Raw genomic sequence first — 16372 nt, 5'->3', positions numbered from 1 at the left:
GCCCTGAGCAAGCTGCTTGTTGCCTTTGGGCCTCCATTTTCCCATCTGTGCAAGGGGGGTAAAGGGACCCCCAGTTTATGACTTTTGGTTCTCTCCCCTGAGCCCAACCCTAAGACCTGAGCAGCTCCAAGCCCACACTGGCCCAAGGCTTCCACACCTGGGACCTGGGAAGACTCAGTGACCTTCTCCAACCCCTGGGACAGCTTCTTTTCTTCCTCTGGATTGGAATGCCCTGTAGAGGCACCCCGAGAAGATGCCTTAGAGGGGACAGTGAGCAATACTCTGCTCTGGACACACACCCCCCGCCCTTCCATGACCCCAAACATCTACTTTCAACTTCATTCTTAGAACTTGATTTCCAGGGGAGAGGATGGAAGTGGAAGTTTGCAGGACACGAAGAATATTGTGTTAACATACAAATGCCCTCCTTAAAATTGCTGCCATCACCTGGATAGAGATTCGTATGTATGATGAGAATAACTTATGGTGATGTAAAGGATGACACTTTGATGTCCATTTTCTCCCATATCTCTACACCAACCTGCTGGGGCATGGGTAGCACTGTCCACATCTCACACATTAGGCAACGGAGACCCAGGAAACGGAAGCAACTTGTCCCAGATCACATGATTAGCCAAAGACAGAACCAGACTTTGAATCCAGATCTGACTCCAAAGCCTGTAATTGTGATCACTACTCTGTATCTCTTCACAGCCTCAGAGCCAGCTGCTCCGGCATCAGGGAAATCAGAGGTGATGAGACTTCAAGGGTCAGATCCAAATTCCCCACCAGCATTAGAGCCCAAGGGTGTCATCAGAGGCCTTGGTGAAGCTATCTGGCCCCTGCCTGCATCTTTCTTGGTAGAATGTCCACTGCACCTGCTTCTCCACTGAGGATTATCCTTGGGGTCCCAGAGGGAAAGAGAAAGATTTGAAAAGAGTAAATACAGCAACAGAGGCATCTCATCGATGCCTGGAGCATTACAACGTGGGGACAGAGAACACAGAAACATAATTAAAACCGCTCTAGCGCCCTAAATTGCCAGGCCTGCAGGCCGAGGGAAAGAATGGAGTGGACTTCAGAGCACTGCAAATATGGAATCAGGAGGGACTATCCACTCTCAAGCTCCAACAGTGGAAAAAAATTGCTACTGCTGTAAAAATAATGGAACTGCCAACCACCCATAAAATCTGCTCCATTGATATAAAACATATAAAATGATTTATATTTCCTGTGAGAGTATCGAAATTACAAATTGTTTTCAGGAAATAATATCACTGAAAAACAATGATCTGTGGGAGAAGCAGGCTGGGGTTGGGATACACAAATGCTCCCCAAGGTAGTGGGGTCCCAAGCCACCCCTCCTAAGATTTCCAAACATGAGGAAGCTAGGTACTTATCTCAGGAGATTCTGAGTGAGCAGGTGAGATGCAAGGCCTGGGGATCACAGTACTGATGGACTCTCCTTAGGAGATTCTGCAGCGGCCCTTCCAGCCAGGTCTGGGGTTGAGGGACCACCACGCAGGGGCCAGACATCTTTCAGCACCAGGGACAGGGGCACATGCACAGGCTCTCTCAAAAGCTCCTGGTCACTGCCCATGCTGGGAATTTAGCTCTTTTACTCTTTTCAGTAGGGAGAGATGAAGAGGATCTTCTTACCTCCCTCCTCCCTCTCCCTAGTTGGGAGGAAAGCATATGTTCTGTGTGGCCACTGAGGCCCAAGACTTGCAGGACATGAAAAGCCAATGGTGCAGGGGAGGGGAGGGTGGGCTCACACACGGCTCAAAGATGAGGGACACCGCCCCAGCCAAAAAAAGGCTTCCTGCTTTTACTTGACAGTGAGGGAGAAGCCAGGAGGGAAGTAGAAGGGTTCTGGACTAGGAGTCCTGTGCATCAGTCTTGAGTCTCTCCCTTGGGCAAGCCACTTCCTCTCTCTGGCCCTGACTGCACCATTTCCTGGGCCCTGTGGCTGGTAGAGCAAAGCTGGGGTTTGACCCCAGATCTTTTTGATGACTGAGATAATGCTTTCTACCTCTACCCCACTCACCATGGTCTCAAAACAGTGAATAATACAAACCAGCATTTCTCAAACTGTGACCCTCAAAAGTGAGCGTGTCCCAAGAGACAGGCATTTTTGTGCCTCCAAAGAAGGGAGGGGAAATACTACGGTAAAAGCACGTTTGAGAATTATGACGGTAAACAGAAACAGATCTGTTTGCTGTAGGACTTCTGGGCCCTCGAATGTGCTATTGTGTGTTGATTGTTTCTGAGATGGCGGGCAAGAAGTTCTCAGTGTTTCTCAAACATCCTTTCGTGGAACACCTACAGGAATAGCTAACAGTATTATATCTATATCTATATCTATATCTATATCTATATCTATCTATATCTATCACTTATCATGTGCCAGGAGCTATTCTAAGATCTTCCCAACGTTAAGGCACTTAATCTTCACAACAGCCTATGAAGCAGATACTATTATTACCTTTTTGCAGAAACAGAAACTGAGGCACCGGGGGTTAAGTACTTACCCAAGGTCATGTGGCTAGTGTGCTCCAGAGCCTACACTTAAATTGCATTACTGAAATGCATCTCCCACCTTGAGGACTGGAGTTCACATGCCACAGTCTGGGAAGCGCTGTCCCAGGTGCATGTCTATTTAACCTGGGATTTTAGCAATAGATTTTCCTTTTCAGTTTTATTTGCTTTGGGCTGCTGTTTAGATTCCCTGAGCAAACAGTGGCAGGCCCAGGTGATGACTGGAAGGCAGGAAGAGCCCATGTGGTTGAATGTACGTACATGTGTATGTGTAAGGTTCAGGTTGGCTTTGCTGCAGGGAGGCTGAGAACTGCTGAGTTTCTAGTCACCTGGTGAGGGACCAGAGACAGGAGAGAAATGGAGAGTGCCTTCAGGAAAGAAGGAAGGAGGAGCAAGGAGGTAGAGAAGAGGAAGAGAGGGGCAGAGGAGGAAGAAGGAGGGCAAGAGAGAAGGAAGAAAGCAAAGGGCGGAGAGGGAGAGAGGGGAGACAGAGTGGAGAGGAAGGAGTGGACAAGAAGTAGGGAACAGAAGGGAATAGAGAACAGCAGGAAGTGGGGACCACCTCCCCTCAGTCCCAGGGCTCTGTCCCACCTTCCTCTGAGGGCCTCACTTGCCCCCATTCTCCTCTGTGGCAGCACCTTCTTCCTTCACAGCCTCAGCCTGGGTGAGGCCCCCAGTGCATAAGGGCTCTGGGGACACCTGGGGAGCAGGATTTGGGGGCTGGTCCTGCATGTGAGCCCCAGGACTTTGGCTTGGGAGCCTCTCCATCCCTGGAACCCTATTCTGGGCCTAGCCTCTCTCCAGGCACTTTTCTGTGCTCTTTCCCCTGAACAAACCAACACCTGCCACTCACCAGCACTTCCTGGAGCTTCGAAAGAGTCTGACACTCTTTCTCTCCAGTGGCCTTTCCCTGCTTAGGTGGCTTATCTGCTCCAGGACTCAGCTCTAACTCTCATTTCCTGGTCTCAAAAAAAAAAAAAAATCTAAAACATAGACCCTGCTTCTTTTTTCACAGAAACATCAACACCAAATTGGAACATCATTGGTGACAGTCCCTGCTCCAGGCCCAGCCCTGGGGCTTCCTTAAGGGCATCAGGGTGATGTCATCCTGCCAGCCTGAGACACCAGTGGGCTCCAGCCCCATCCAGGTCAGCTCCCACCCAGCCTGAGGTCTCTCCCAGCCCAAGCCCCATGCCCAGCACTTCTGGGAGAACATTTGGGGCCAATGTTGCCATGGTAACCATGATACCAGCGGTTGTATTCATTATGCTCAGGGTGTAGAATTATATGGCCTAGAATCAAACAATGAGAAGCAGCTAGCATCGTGGGTAGAGCAACGGACTGGGAATCAGTGCCTGCCTCTGGCCGCAGCAAAGTTACCATCAGGCAGAGTGACTCTGACAAGTTACTTTCTTGTCCTTGCTGGGACCTCACCTGTCAAACGCACACCTGTGTGAACATGGGGAGCATTGGATGGGATGATCCCAAAGATCTCTGACTTGTTGGATGCCTCCAGTAGCTAAGTGACTACCTGAAGTTCCCCCACGCACCCCTCCCCCCCACAAAACCACCCACCACCAGCTCCAGGGAGAGACGGTGGGGAAACAGTCAAAAGCGTATCAACCCAACCTGCGTTTTAGGTCTCATTCCCATGGCCAGAAATCAGAAACATTAGTCCAAAGGAAGGGAGCCTCCCTCATGAGTTGGTCTCCCTTGGAAAGAAACCAACCTCCCAGGGGCAGATTGCCTGGAACCTCGGACTCCCCTTCCCACTTACCCAACCCTGAGAGCAGCCTTTCTTTCTTTTCTTTTTTTAAGCTTATTTATTTATTTTTGACAGAGACAGAGACAGTGTGAGTCGGGGAGGGACAGATAGAGAGGGAGAGAGAGAATCTCAAGCAGGCTCCATGCCACCAGCACAGAGCCTGATGCGGGGCTCAAACCCGTGAAACTGTGAGATCATGACCAGAACTGAAACCAAGAGTCAATGCTTAACTGACTGAGCCACCCAGGCACCCCGAGAGCAGCCCTTTCTTTGGTCCAGTCACCCCCCTTCCAGGGATCTGTGCTCAGGCAAGGAAAACTTGGAGTCCACATTTTGGCTGCTAGGGAATGGCTAAGGGAATTGGGGTACATATCCCCAAACAGAACACTGTGACAACCGTTAACAATTATAGTTACTGGGAGTATAAAATTGCTTGTGCTCTGGTGTTAAGTAGGAAAAACAAGATGCCAAATGTGGAGAGCTGTACGGTTCTTTTTAAAGGGCATAGGAAAAAATACTTGGCTTAGAATAAATTCTGTTTTCCTTTTTGAACCCTACTTTCCAAATCTCTACAGCTAACATGTATTATTCTATTCTAGAAAGATTAATAAAACGTTTTTTTCTTTTAAGTTGGCCTTGATAGGGAGGCAGCAGGGCTTGTCAGTCCTTGGTTCAAATCTTGACTCTGACATTTGCAACCCATGGGCATGATGATTTCCTTGACCTGTCTGAGCTGTGATTTCCTCACATGGGGATGGTGGTGATGCTTAGTGTAAGGATAAAGTGAGATAAGGCCTCTAGAGCACGTAGCATGGCCTGGCACAGAGCGGGTGCACAGGAAACAACGGCTATTAGCTGGACTTTGTGTGGCCATCATCACGCACCCGCTCTGGCTCCGGCCTCAGTCCCCTTCCAGAGTCTTGGCCTCTGTCCCTCAACCTGCAGTTCTGACTCTCTGCCGCCCTCTCAGCCTGCCTCCAGCCCCATCTGGAGACTCTGTCCCCTGCCCCCAGCACAAGCCCATCCCCAGATACCAGCAGCCCCAAATCATGCTCAAGGAGTTGCCCATAGGTTTCTCCCAGGATGCCCAGCTGACTGTGCACCACTCCCCCAGGCCCCCTCCAGCACTGAGCCCCCCACCCCTAGCCAAGGACTCTCCAGCCCCAAGGACTGTCGTTTTTCGTAGGCTTTGCCACTTTCCCCGAGTCTTCTGAGGAAGACACAGTCAGGCCTGAGTCAGCCTCTGGACCCCAAGCCCTTCCCTGGGGAGAGGCGTGTCTTTGGATGAATCCGCTGGTGGCAGCACCCCCACTCCCCAGGCCTGGTGACAGACGTGTTTTACCTCTGATAATTCCACCATTTTTGGCACCTAAGGGAGCAGAACAGGCAAGAGAACAATGAATATTTTGTGGGAGCCGGAGGCAACTAGGGTTCTGCAGAGTGACAGGCAGAGAGGACCAGGCAGGGAGACAGGACAGGCCTGAGGTGGCAGTGCTGTGGCAGGGGGGCGGGGGCCTAGGACACACCCCCGAAACTCATCTCCCCTCTGTCTGTCACTCTCATGTCTTTTCTCCCCATTTCCTTCCCCCTCTCCCTTCCTTCTTTCCCTTCATTTGTTTTTTTTCCCTCCTCCCTCCTTGCCTCCTCATTAATTCATTCCTATTTTTAATTCCTCTCCCATCTATTTGTTCAAGTGCTATGCTAGCCCTTTTCCTCCTGCTCTGTGTTGAGTCCTGTGCTGGGCGCTGGCGACACGGATGAACAAGACACAGCCTGGGTCCTTAAGGCACAACATGGACTTTTGCAACCCCATCACTCCAGAGCACTCCAGAGCTCCCACCAGAGAAGCCAGGGCTGCCCAGCCCTCTGGGGTATCTGGGAAGGCTTATCTGAGGAGGTGACCACCATGCAGGAGGATGAGGCCTTTGCCCGGGCAGGCAAGGTAGGGCAAGGCGAGAACAGTGTGTGCCAAGGCACAGAGGAGGACTCAGCCAGCAGTAGCCCACAGTGACATTATGGCCAGATGCTGAGGAGATCGTGCCTCTAGCTTGATTTCCTGTGACCAGGCATTCTGCTAAGTGCTTTCCCCTGTACAGAGAGGGAAACTGAGGCTCACAGAGTTGTGTGACTTGCCTACCATCACACAGCAAGTAAGTGGCAGAGCTAGGACTTGAACCCATACCTGGGTAGCTCTAAAGGCCATGATCTTACCCCTTGATCCTGATAAACCTCAGCCCAGTGGTTCTCAGAGTATAGGCCACCCCTGACAGGCGATGCATGAAGGCCTATCCCTGCAGGCTCAGGGCACATGTGGTACTTCTCTGATGACCACAAAGACAAGGAGCCTCTGCCCTGTGGGTGGGATGCCTCAAGCTGCCCTACGCCACCAGGGAGAAATCAGGTCAGGCCTTTACCCTCTCCCCATTTGGAACATCATGCCGGGTCTGGCTGGGAAGTGAGCCCAAGTGGTTCTGAGAGCAGCGCTGTCTCTCCCATGGCCCAAAACCTTGTTCAAACTGGGCATCTGTCCCTGGCTTCTACAGGAGCAGGGTGGGTGGACAACACTCCCAGCCCTGCCCTGGGCCTCCCCAAATCACAGAGTTGCAGAGGGTGGGAACCAAGACCATCCATGGAGGTCATCACCACCAAAGGCCTGTGGGTGGCAGTGCTGAGTGCCACCAGCCAGAGCTGGCGATCCACCCTGAACCACCACCTCCTGTCTAAATGCAAATAATAACTCCCACTTCCTCCTCATTGCCTGTGTCTCCTCTAAGCTCAGCAAAGGGTGGGGCAGCCCAGGGTGATGGAAAGACTGAGGGCTCTGGAGGCAGAGTCCTTGGTCTGGGCCTCCGCTGCTGGCTTCACCTCTCAGAACCTTGGCTTCCTCATTTGTAGGATGCTGACCATGTTACCCCCCAGTACCTAGTGAAAGTAAGTATTCATAATAGCTACATGAACTGACACAAACTAAGCACTGACTGCTTTTGCTGCATTTCATTCACTCACTCATTCGTTGTGTCTGTGTATGCTGGGCACCGAACAAGGCATGGGGACAGGACAGGAGTGGAATACCCAAGACTAAGAAGGACAAGGTCCCTGTCTTAATGGACTGCACGTGCTGGGGGCTGCAAAGAGTAGAGTGACAAAAAATACAAACCGAGTCATACAATCACAAGTGACTAGAGACAGGTGTTCATGGAGGAATGGCAAGAAGGAGCCAGCCATGCAAAGACGAGGGGGAGACATTCTGCAGAGGCAAGAGCAGGCAAGAGAGATTGAAGACAAGGAGTGGTAGGAATTGGCAGGGGCTGAGATTGGGTCAGGGAGTGTGGCCAGGTCAGGATGGGTCCTAGAATGCTTACAGAAATAGGACACATCACGGGAGCTCAGCATAATAGCTGTAGGTATGATCTTCTGCTCCCATGTCCTTATTTTCCAGCTGAAGAAGTCCTACAGATGGGCTCATGTTACTGCCAGTCCATTTGCTAATGGCCCAGTGGTCCATTCCGATCCAGAGGGTACCTAGGGCCACCACATGTCAAACATGGCATTCTGAATAAGATAAGGTGGAACCCTAGACTGCACTGGGACTGGCATGGCCACCTTTTCTGGCAACCTCCAGCCTTGCCTGTTTCCTGTGACTCAACACCGTATAATGTTGGATGCCAGGAAGGGGTGGCCCTTGTGTCTAGGAGAGCCCTTGGGAGTGGCCATCCCAATCAGACAAACAAGGAATCCTGGACAGATGGGGTCTGTGAAGCTGCAGAGAAGGGGGCTCTTTCCCAGCAGCTGAAGACTTGAACCTGGCTGAGAGTGTGGGGAAGGGGGGGCAGACATCTTCTCACCACACCCCTCAACACCTGTAAGCTATGCTCGTGTTTCCTGGTGACCCCTCAGAGCCCCTCCAAGAATGGCTGGGAAAGTTGGTGCCTTGCCCAGAACTGGCACTACTCAGGACTGTCCCTGCAGAGCCACCCCATCCCCACCTTGTGCCTTCTCTCTCCCCTCTCAGTCTCTCTCTCCATTCTCTTTCTCCTCTCCCTCTGTATCCCATCCTCTCTCTCTCCATCTCCTCTCCTATTTTACCTTGTTCCCTTGTCTCCATCCTGCCCTCTTCTTCCTCTCTTCTCTGGATTGGCTAGTTGATTGGTTGATAGACTGATTGATTCATTTCTCTCCCTCCTGGTTCCCAACAGACTTCTAGGAATACATGAAACTCGAGGTCAACAATGATCCAGTCCAGGGTTCTCGGGTGGTCAGGTGGTCGGGTGGTCAGGTGGTCAGGCTCAGTCCAGGAACTGAGCTCTGCATTCCCCAAAGAAGAGGGCTACTGGTCCATCAGAAGACCGCCTACCAAGAGGGTTTCTCTCCAGAGCACTGTAGGTAAACACTGTAATAGGAGACAGTGAGATGTGTCTCCCAGCAAGTGTCTGAAGGGCAGCACCCTACCTTCATGTGGCCCGTTGCAAATCAAACTGTTGGCTTCTAAGGTTACCCAGGGGACAGCCAGGTCAGAATTACCTGGGCAGCTTACTGAAAATACAGATCTCCAGGCTTAGCCAAGTTACTAAACTGGATTTTCCAGGGCTGGAGCCCCAGTATTTATATTTTTAACAGGATCCCTGGGGATTTCAATGGACTGTGGCAACTAAGGAAGCCAAGCACGGCAAGGGCTGGAGAGAGGGGAGTTCTCTCCCTCTGTACTCAGCCATTCACTATTTCCTACTGTGCACCAGGCAGTGTGCTCACAGCTGGGTAACTATGGTGAAGAAAGACAGAGTGCCTGCCCTGTGGAGCTCATTCTGCCACGATCTTGACCCAAACCCTAATGCTCCTACCATGTCCCATGCAATCTGGCCCTGCCCATCCCCCCCCACCTTCCTACCACTGGACCGCTCATGTTAGCTGCACTGGCCCTCATCTAGCTCTGTGAACACTCTGCACTCTTCCTACCACCCATAATTTTCCATGGAGCTCTGTTCCACCTGTCTGGCACTCACCCCTATCCCCACGCCCATGCCAACTTTGCCTTGTTAAACTCATTCATCCACTGGAAACATTGGGAGTGAAATGGCTGAGAAGCTAGCTTGCAAAGCCAGAGGGCCAGGGTTCAAATCCCTACCCTGCTACTTACTAGCTGTATACATTGGACTCTACTCAATATTTCTGAGCCTCAATTTCCCAGTCTGTAAAATAATGATTGGTCATTACTTCCTCAAGGAAGCTCTGACTCTTAAAACCACTTCGAGTTCCCTGTTATAACTTCTTTTAGCAGCCCCTGCTTCTTTGGGGTAGAGCTTAAAAGTGTTTGTAACTACGTTTCCATTTGTGTAACTACCGGAGTCATGTCTGTCTTCCCCACGAGAGCAAGGACCACTTCTACTTTGTCCTGCCACTGGGACCACAATGCTTGACACTTTGTGGGAGGTAAAAATGTTTGTCATGGGAGCCAATGAAAGAATCAAGTGTAACCCTCTTCAAGCCAGACCATTTTTCCTCCTCCCTGAAGTCAACATCAGCATGAGTCACAGTCAGAAGAACATTAGTCTTATACCCAGAAATCACGAGAAGGCAAGTTGAAGGCTTTATGTAGTTTCTTGAGAGAATGCCAGAAGTATGGGTTACATCCATCACTCAGACCAAATATCTTTAAATCTCTCCAGCTCTGCCTCTGGCCTGCTCTAGCCTCTCAGGAAAATGGGCCAGTCTAGGCCAGAAGCCCAGACTGAGATGCTGCTGGTCATTTTTCTCGTTGAGGGATCTAGAGACGCTCTGGAACCTTGTGCTCTGGAACCTTCCTTCTCTAAGGGAAGGATTCCCTGGCCTGTCATGGGAAATATGAACCCCTGAAAGACTGGTAGACAAAGAGCTCTCAGTCCCCTACCTCCAGGCTCAACCAGCCTGTCCTGAGGTCCCCTTGGAAGGGACTGAGGGAGGAGCCCCTCCCCTACCATCTACTGTATAAACCAGCAATGAGGAAAGACAGGATGAAAGGGGTGCCTTTCATCCCCTTTCATTACAGATAAACCTAGAGTCCATACAGTCCTCACAGAATGTCTGTGCTATAAGGGAGTTGACAAAAAAGAAATATACTCTGAGCCTTCAATAAGTTTCTTCCCTTCCCTGAGTTTCAGCTTGTCCATCTGTGAGAGGCTGCTAGACTCCCTTCCAGCTGGAAACCAAGATGGGGTCCTCATAAACCTAGAGCAGCAAAAGAAATTGGCCTGGGACTTTGGGACGTGGAATTAGAGAGGACCAAGTCTTCCCTGGGGTTGGTCACATTTCTGGGGCAGGAATACATGAAGATGAGAAGGCTCCTAAGTGACCAGAAGCCTAGGATGGCTTTTGTCAAAATGTATGTGGCACAAGAGTGCCTCTAGGTGTAGTCTTAACCGCATATCACCTTTCTTTCCCATTGCCCTCAGGTAGCTTGCCCAGGACACACGTTTAGGCTGCTTAGTATTGATGATACGCATCCAATCTCCCTCACAGGGCTGTAAAGACCCCCACAGTCAGTAAGCACATTCATTTTGGGGCGCCTCATGGCGCCTGGTTAAGCATCCGACTCTTGATTTCAGCTCAAGTCATGATCTCACAGTTCATGAGATTGAGCCCCGCATCAGGCTCTGCACTGACAACAGGAGTCTGCTTAGGATTCTCTCTCCCTTTCTCTCTGCCCCTCCCCTGCTTGCTCTCTCTCTCTCTCTCTCTCTCTCTCTTTCAAAACAAATAAACTTGAAAAAGAAAAAGAAGCACACTCATTTTTGCAACCCTGGTAATGGCGGGGGGTGGGGGGGTGCTGTAACCTGTGTGTCAATGGACGCTCATTAAATGTCTGCTGACTTGATTTTTTTGAAAAACTGACTTCAGTGCCTGCTGGCTGTGTGATATTGGGTAAGTTTCTTTACCTTTCTGAGCTTCAGTTTTCTCATCTGTAAGACAAAAATAAAAAACATACATACTTATGAGGTCATTTGGAGGATTATATAAAGTTATGCATGTAAGATGTTTAGCTCTACATCTATCACAGACAAGGTTCTCAAAATGTTAATACTTAATAGTATTAATCGTGGTAGTGAAGATGGTGGTGATGGTGAGGGTGGTGATGAGGATGATGGTGGTGATGGTGATACAGGTGGTGATGGTGAGGGTAGTGATGAAGATGATGGTGGTGATGGTGGTGATGATGGTGATGAGGATGATGGTGGTGATGGTGGTGATGGTGATATAGGTGGTGATGGTGACGGTGGTGATGAAGATGATGGTGGTGATGGTGGTGATGATGGTGATGAGGATGGTGGTGATGGTGGTGATGAGGATGATGGTGGTGAGGGTGATGGCAGTGGTAGTGATGGTGGTGTTGATGGTGGCATTGGCAGTGGTGACGACTGTAATGGTGGTGATGGTGGCGTCAGTGATAAAGAGGATGACGCCATGATGGCAACGACAAGTCAGCTCAGGTTAACCCAGCTGGCCTGTCAGCTCCCACTGGCCCCTTGAGTCCAGATAATATTTGGCAAAGCAGGTACTTGAAACCCTGACAAGGCCTTTTGGCCTCAAGAACTGCCACTGAGGTGGCAACAGAAAGCATACAGCCACGCTCAGTAAGAGGTTGGGATGTTTCATATGGCATGTTTTGCCAACAAAAGGTGAAGGTAGTAATTTTGAAAGGAATATCTGTGCACTTGAGCTACTAAACAACCATTTAACACAGTGTTCAGCAGGGAAGGCAAGACACGTGGGCAATGAGAAATACGTATCCATTACACCCCAGAGGATGGCTGACGCCTGTGTGGATCAGGGACTGAATCCCACTCGTCTGGGAAAGGGGCTGCCTATGGAAATAAACCACAGACCTTTGTTGAGCACCTGCCGGGTGCAGGGCTGGGCTCTGCAAAGGGGTACAGTTGAGTATGGAACCCAAATGTTACCTTGAAAAGCCAGGTGTGGAGAAAGGAAGCAAAATATAGAGAATAAAGATGCCAGTGTCTGTCCATTCATTCAACAAACCTGCACTCAACACCTGGAATGTATCGGGTCTATGGGATGTACTGGGAATACTAAAATAAAAGAAGGCTCTGTTCTCAAGGAGCTCCCTGCCTGGTAAGGAAAACAGAGTAAATAAATACTCGCAAAAGAATGGGCTCCAACCCATACAATGGCCTTCCCTCACAGAGGACTCACTATGTGCCAGGCACTGGGCCCAGGGCTTTACTTCTGTCATCTCATTACATTAATCTTACCATGAGCCTGTGAAGTTGGAGCCATTAGGATCCCCACTTTGCAGAGAAGCAGCCAGGGAGCCACAGAGGGGAAGTCACTTGCCCTAAGTCACAGAGCTCCTAAGTGGAGGAGTCAGGATTTGAGTCTGGCTTTGAGGCTTTTAGGAACCCTCCTGGCCTAGGAGATAGGGGGCCAACTCTACTTGGGGGATGAGGCAGGGGGGTTCAGAGGAGACCACTGAGCCGGATCACAAAGAATGAGGAGAACTATGCCAGGAGCTGGGATGCAGAGGGCAGGCAGGGCATGGGCAGAAAAAGGCTTTCTAGAAGTAGCCACAGTGGGAACAAGGGCGTGGAGGTGAGAAAGCAGGTAGCATTCCCAGGGGACAGTGAGGAAAGCAATGTGGCTGGAAAATTCCTGCAGACAAAGGGGAGTTGAGACTGCTAAGTGAGAGGCAGGGCCAGGTGCAGATCCCTGGTCTGAAAGCAGGGCTACTGGGAGCCTCACACAGCCTGTGCTGAGCCCTGCACTCCTACTGGGCAGTGCCTCCTTGCCCTCCCAGCATCTGGCCCTTAAGAAAGCCAAATCCTTCCTGGGCACCAGCTTAAAACTCCACTTTCAGGTACGGCTGATGTGGTGGAAAGAGCACAAATCTGGGCTAGAATTCCAGCTCCGACCCAACTTGGGGCAAGTGATCTAACCTTTCTGAGATTCTATTTTCTCACCTGTAAAATGGGCTGATTTATAGCTACCTCACTTTTGTAAGAAGTAAACAGTATGATACTACTAAAAAGAAAAAATGCTAGCCTAAGGTCTGGCAGCTGGCAGTTCCTAAATAATAGATCTTTTCTTTCTCTCCCCTCCCTTCCTTCCTGGTTTCTCCTGTTCCTAAATAACATGGAAACCACAGAGCCTCCATTTTCTGAACGTCCTGATCTCAAATATTCTGTCCCTTTGTCCCGACAAACCATCAAAGATCCCAGGAATCCTAAAGTTTCTACATCCGAATCATGTTCTCCAGAATGTGCAGCCTTCCTAGAATTCCTTTGTGGGTGCTTGGGGTTCAGAAAATATCTTCCCCATTTAGGGAGGATGCAAGTTTAATACAGGTAATGTGGGAATATGCTTGCCACATTCCCCAGTGTTCTGTCTATCCTTAGATTAGAAATAAGTCTAGGGGATGGGCGCCTCAGTGACTCAGTTGAGCATCCGACTCTGGCTCAGGTCATGATCTCACGGTTTGTGGGTTCAAGGTCCACGCGGGGCTCTGCACTGAGTATGGAGCCTACTTGGGATTCTCCTCTCTCTCTGTCCCTCCCCCCTCAAAATAAATAAATAAACTTTAAAAAAAAAAGAAAGAAAGAATCTAGGGACACCTCGGTTGAGCATCTGACACCTGATTTCAGCTCAGGTCACGATCCTAGCGTCATGAAATCGAGCCCTGCATGAGGCTCCACATGGAGTGCAGAACCTGCTTGGGATTCTCTCTCTCTCTCCATCTGCTCCTCCCCCATTCTCTCTTTCTCTCAAATAAAAAATTTATAGGTGTACCTGGGTGGGTCAGTCAGTTAAGCATCCAGCTTCAGCTCAGGTCATGATCTCGTAGTCCATGAGTTCAAGCCCCGCGTTGGGCTCTGTGCTGACAGCTTGGAGACTAGAGCCTGCTTCAGATTCTGTGTCTCCCTCTCTCTGCCCCTCCCCCACTCATGTTCTGTCTCTCTCTCTCTCTCTCTCTCTCTGTCAAAAATAAATAAACTTTAAATATATGTGTGTGTGTGTGTGTGTATAAATTAAGAAAAGAAATAAGTCTAAAATACTAAAGACAGATGAGGTTGGTTGCTTCTGGAAGGTGCTAGATGCAGAGGAGATCCTGAGGAGTCCCCTACCTGGGTCTGAGAACTGGGAGGACACAACGTCCCCATCCACCCCTTCCCTGAGCTCCAGATGCTTCTACCAACTGCCACTGGGATGCCTCAGAGGCAGTGTAAACTCAACATGACCATAACTCAGCTCCTGCTTTTCATCTTCAAGCCTGCCAGTCCCACATTCACTGCCACGGCCCCAAGGCTGTTCAGATATCAAGAGGGCGTTGCCAACACCCCTCCCCCTACCAGCCTCCTACTCACCTATCACTGAGCCTGGTCTGTGCCACCACCTGGTGGCCCCATGCCCCCCCTCCTCTGCATCCCCACCCTTGTGACCTAAGCCAGGCCCTAGCTTTCTCCAGCGACAATCCCACCCTCCTGCCTGGTGATCCTGCATTCATCACACCCATCCTTGCAAAATGCAAACCTGCTTATGTCACTTCCTGGCTTGATGGTTCCTACTGCTCTTAGAATAAAGGCATCATTGCTTTAAAGACAACCTTCCCTAGTGGGTCAGAAGGGTCCTGTGGGTTGGCCCCATCTTCCTGTCTATTCTTCACACCCCTCTCACTCAGACAGACACAGCACCTTCCTCTCCCTTCTGTACACTTGCCCTGCTCCTTCCCACCCCAGGGCCTTTGCACACGTTTTTTCTTCTCCCTGAAAAGCTCTTCTAGCCCCTGTTACCTAAATAGCATCTTGTACTTAACATCTCAGCCAAAGGATACTTCCTCCAGGAAGTCTTCTGTGACTTTCCAGACTAATTCTGGGTTCCCATAAAGCACCACATATCTCTATGGAGCACTTATCACAGTCGTGATTGTGCATTGATTTGTGTGGTCATTTGATTAATGCCAGTCTCCCCAGAACTCCCCAGAGGCAAGGATCGTGGCTGGTTTTGTGATTCCAGAACAGAGGGCACTGGTACATCTTAAGCACACGACGCATAGAACAAAATGAACGAATGCCATGATGCTTCTGCAGGTGTACACCCTCCACTTCCTGATCTTCTGTAAACCTTAGACTTCTACAAAGGCAGATGGAGACATTGAGAGAAAAAGGGACCTGTCAAGTCACAGAGCAAGTAGACATCTGGGCCAGGACCAGGAGAATCCAGGCTCCCTGACTGGGACACCCTCCCCACCTGCTGACTTGGGGGTTCAAGCTCCACAGTGAGGGGAGGGATGCAGGAAAGACTGTCCTAGAGGACCCCAGAAGGGAAGAACTTTATAGGCTGGGTTTCTGCACACCTGGGCTCTAATCCAGGCTGCAAGCACCCTGGCGAGAAAAATGTGTTTTTCCCGTGTTATGCTGGGCCCTGCCGACACCACATGCAAATGTATGCAAATTATGTGCAAACACAGTCTCTGGCTTGGATGAGAGAAACCAAAAGCCTGGTACCAGGGGGAGCCATCTGAGATTAGACGAAGCTGGCAGGCCCTTCTGGCCATAAAGTTCTGACGCAACCCGTTGGCTACACAACTAAGGATGGGGGGCATTAGCAGGTGTGAGCATCTCCTCCAAAAAATCCCCCGCCCTCCTGTCCTCCCATCAACTCCGGGGGACTTGGGTGCTGGGAACTTAGGGCTATTTTTCCAGGAGTGGGGTCACCCCCCTGCCCACCCATCCTCAGCACAGCTGTAAGAAGGGTCTGCTCGGAAGGCACACCTTTTGGAGGAGGCAGTAGCGGCTCCTTATGCCCTCACTCAAGTGCACCCCAAAACAGAGCCCGTGGCCCCACCTTCAGAGACAGAACTTGTGGGTCCAGAAGGGCCCTCACCTTTTGCTTAGCTGATGCATTCCTATCCCTCGAGACTCAGCTCAAGGATCCCCTGGGAAGCACCTCCCCCATCCCCTCACTGTCCCCACTTGGCATGGACCTCCGCCCTCCTTGCGTCTCCCTGGATGCCGTCCAGCAGAGCGCAGCCCCCGGGGGAAGGTTGCCGTGTGAGGATCTGTCCCTCCCACTGGGCTGGGAAAG

The 16372-nt window shown here is 50.6% G+C and overlaps 1 long non-coding RNA gene across 1 annotated transcript in view; it reads right to left on the bottom strand.

Annotated features, from left to right (window-relative positions):
- Nucleotides 1–7479: 7479 nt before the first annotated feature.
- Nucleotides 7480–16372, bottom strand: part of LOC125913021 (uncharacterized) — a 41729-nt gene continuing 32836 nt past the window's right edge. Inside the window, exons 4-6 of the long non-coding RNA XR_007454906.1 lie at nucleotides 11212–11235; nucleotides 8390–8503; nucleotides 7480–7825 (exon numbers count right to left, since the gene is read on the bottom strand). This is a non-coding gene — a long non-coding RNA (uncharacterized LOC125913021). The remainder of the gene's footprint in view (nucleotides 7826–8389; nucleotides 8504–11211; nucleotides 11236–16372) is intronic.

This window comes from Panthera uncia (genome assembly GCF_023721935.1).
Source record: "Panthera uncia isolate 11264 chromosome C1 unlocalized genomic scaffold, Puncia_PCG_1.0 HiC_scaffold_4, whole genome shotgun sequence".
Lineage (NCBI taxonomy): Eukaryota > Metazoa > Chordata > Mammalia > Carnivora > Felidae > Panthera > Panthera uncia.
Note: the sequence above shows the minus strand (reverse complement) of the source record. Positions and strands in the feature narration are given on the sequence as shown.